The sequence below is a fragment of the Lactuca sativa genome, chromosome 7, assembly GCF_002870075.4.
Source record: "Lactuca sativa cultivar Salinas chromosome 7, Lsat_Salinas_v11, whole genome shotgun sequence".
Lineage (NCBI taxonomy): Eukaryota > Viridiplantae > Streptophyta > Magnoliopsida > Asterales > Asteraceae > Lactuca > Lactuca sativa.
This window is the reverse complement of record NC_056629.2, coordinates 187,129,671-187,133,408: the sequence shown is the minus strand read 5'-3', so window position 1 is coordinate 187,133,408 and position 3,738 is coordinate 187,129,671. Positions and strand designations below refer to the sequence as shown.

The 3,738-nt window shown below is 44.6% G+C and overlaps 1 non-coding gene across 1 annotated transcript; it reads right to left on the bottom strand.

The window, feature by feature from the left end:
• Nucleotides 1–269: 269 nt before the first annotated feature.
• Nucleotides 270–376, bottom strand: LOC111911298 (small nucleolar RNA R71). Its single transcript, XR_002856816.2, has one exon. It is a non-coding gene; the product is annotated as a small nucleolar RNA R71 (small nucleolar RNA).
• Between the last annotated feature and the right edge of the window lie 3,362 nt (nt 377–3,738).

Below are 3,738 nucleotides of genomic sequence, written 5' to 3'. Positions count from 1 at the left end.
GTCATATCCTAGCTTCACTCAAGGAGATACCTTTCCACGGGAAAGATCATGAAGACGCCTACAAACATTTGGATGAAGTAAATGATGTTGCTGATTACTTCAACATTCCAAATGTTACCCGCGAAACTCAGCTGCTTAGGATGCTTCCAGTAACCTTCAAGGGTGCTGCTAAAGACTGGCTCAAATCACTTCCTCCTGGGTCAGTCACTACTTGGGCCAGAATGAAGGAAGAATTTATAGATCACTTTTGCCCACCATCAAAAATAGCCAAGCTCAAGAAGGCCATTGCAAATTTTGAACAACAAGCTGGAGAGTCGTTGTATGAAGCATGGGAGAGGTACAAAAGTCTACTACGAAATTGCCCACACCATGATCTAAATAGCCAACAAGAAGTGTCCATTTTTTATGATGGAGTCAATGTTACGACCCGGCAGCTGCTAGACTCACAGGGCCCACTTACGAAGAAGCCACCCCCGGTAATCAAAGAATTAATTGAAGAATTCTCTAAACACTCTAGAGAATACCACAACCCAAGGAATGATGTCACGAGGGGAGCCGCATATGCTGCTACTGAAGATTTATCCGCGGTCATGGCCATGTTAAAGACCATGGATAGAAGAATGGATAAAATGGATCAAACGATCCATGCCATACGGGTGGGTTGCGAGAATTGCAATGGACCTCACCTCACTAGAGATTGTGATTTGGATGAGCACGGTAACAAAAAGGCACAAGCATGCTATTCGAGCGGTGACCGATATGATGAAGACTGGCGAAAACAGAAGAAGGAGTGGTTGCCTTATGAAGAGTACAAGAAGGCCAAGGAGGAGAAGTATAGGCAAAAAGGGAGAGGATTCTACCAAAAAGAGGAGCCGGTGCAAGAGAAGAAGCCAAGCTTGGAAGAGATGCTAACTAAATTTGTGGCTGCTTCCGAGAAAAGACACAGTGACCACGATGCTGCTATCCAAGAAACAAGAACAATGCTCAGGAATCAGCAAGCATCCATCCATAATATAGAAACTCAGCTTGGGCAACTCGCTCAACAATTAAACCAAAGGTCACCGGGTGAACTTCCTAGCAAAACCGAGAACAACCCACGAGGCGCGCAAGTGAACCTTATTACCACAAGAAGTGGGAAGGTTATTACTCCCCTGGCCCCCATTCGTACTGAAGAGAATAAGGACTCACAGAAGGAAGAAACGGAAGCACAAGCTGAGAACCAACATTCACAATCTGAGAGATCTACTCGCCGAGTAGGACCGATGTACTCGGCGAGTACATCTGAAAAACCGCATGATCAGCCACCCGTCAAACCTTACCAACCTCCAATGCCGTACCCAGCCCGAGCCAAGAAGGAGAAGCAGGAAGAGGAGTATCAGAAATTCCTTGATCATATTAAAACTCTTCAAATAAACCTTCCTTTCATCGAAGCCGTCATGCAAATGCCCAAGTACGCAAAGTTCCTTAAGGAACTCCTCACTAATAGAAGAAAGATGGAAGAGGTGCAGAAAGTAGTATTGAATGAGAATTGCTCCGCAGCCATGCTAAACAAACTACCAAAGAAGAAGGGTGATCCGGGGAGCTTAACTTTACCTTGCCAATTTGGCAACTTGGCAGCAATTCATGCTTTAGCTGATTCGGGAGCGAGTGTAAACCTTATGCCATACTCGTTCTTCAAAAAGCTGGACCTCCCAGAGCCAAAGCCAATTCGGATGGCAATTCATTTAGCAAACAAGACGGTTACTTTCCCAAGAGGCATATGTGAAGATCTACTAGTGAAAGTAGACAAGTTTGTCTTCCCGGCTGACTTCATCATTCTTGACATGGAGGCGGATCCGCAAGTACCAATCATCCTTGGAAGACCCTTCCTCAACACCGCTAGCGCCATCGTAGACATGAGAGACTCAAAGCTCACATTGCGAGTTGGGGATGACTCAGTAACATTCGGGGTAGACCAAGCCATGAAGTACTCAAGGAGTAGTGACGACACGGCGTTCTCAATCGACATGCTTGACGAGTTATTGGAAGGAGACATACCTGAAGATTCCAGCAAGGTTGCAGCTTTTGAAGAAGTATTTGATCCAGAGAAAGATTTACTAGAGATTGAAAGACTGTTGGAGGAAGCAGAGTATGAAGAACTCAAAAACCAAGCTGAAAACCCTACTCGCCGAGTAGACCTGATCTACTCGCCGAGTACACCTGAAGAAAAGTCAGCAGTCGCAAATGCCGCCATGAACTCGCCGAGTACCATACCTGCACTCGGCGAGTACGCCACTATGAACACTAAATTGGAGCTCAAAACACTGCCTAACCATCTGGAATACGCCTTTCTGGAAGAAGGAAATCAGAAGCCAGTAATTATAGCCTCAGATCTCTCCAAGACAGAAAAGGAAGAGCTTGTACGGGTACTGAAGAAAAGGAAGAAAGCCATCGCGTGGAGCATCTCCGACATAAAGGGAATAAGTCCATCCTACTGCTCTCACAAAATAAACTTAGAAGAAGGAGCCAGACCGGTGGTGCAACATCAAAGAAGATTAAACCCGAACATGCAAGAAGTCGTCAAGAAGGAGGTGGTAAAGCTTTTGGATGCAGGAATCATCTACTCCATCTCCGATAGCCCATGGGTGAGTCCGGTCCAGGTGGTGCCCAAGAAAGGAGGAATGACGGTCATTACCAACGAGAAGAATGAGTTAATTCCAACGCGAACGGTAACCGGTTGGCGAGTGTGTATCGATTATCGCAAGCTAAACGATGCCACTCGCAAAGACCATTTCCCCCTTCCTTTCATAGACCAAATGTTAGAGAGACTTTCGGGCCATAGCTATTATTGCTTCTTAGACGGGTTTTCCGGGTATTTCCAAATACCCATAGACCCAATGGACCAAGAAAAGACCACCTTTACGTGCCCCAGTGGGACCTTCGCCTATAGACGCATGCCATTTGGCTTATGCAATGCACCTGCGACATTTCAAAGGTGCATGACCGCCATATTCCATGATATGGTGGAGAAATTCATGGAGGTCTTTATGGATGATTTCTCTGTATTTGGATCTTCTTTTAATGACTGCCTTACAAATCTTGACTCGATGCTTGCTAGATGTGAGAAAACCGACTTGGTCCTAAATTGGGAAAAGTGTCATTTCATGGTCAAGGAGGGTATAGTATTGGGACATAAAGTCTCTAAAAAGGGGATTGAGGTGGATCGGGCAAAGATAGACACCATCGCTAAATTACCCCCGCCAACTAATGTGAAGGGCATTAGAAGCTTTTTGGGACACGCAGGCTTTTACCGGCGTTTTATTAAAGATTTTTCTAAAATTACGAAACCTCTAACACAATTATTGTTAAAAGATGCACCCTTTAATTTCACTAAAGAGTGTTTAGAGGCATTTGACTTTTTAAAAGAAAAATTAACTAATGCCCCAATCATTATAGCACCAAATTGGAACTTACCCTTCGAGATCATGTGTGATGCGAGTGACTATGCACTAGGAGCCGTCCTTGGACAAAGGGTTGACAAGCATTTTCAACCCATTTATTATGCAAGCAAGACCTTGAATCCTGCCCAAGAGAATTATACCACTACTGAAAAAGAACTGTTAGCCGTAGTTTATGCTTTCGATAAATTTCGCCCTTATTTGGTTTTATCTAAAACCACTGTTTTTACTGACCACTCGGCTATCAAGTATTTGTTTTCCAAACAGGATGCCAAGCCAAGACTAATACGATGGGTGCTGC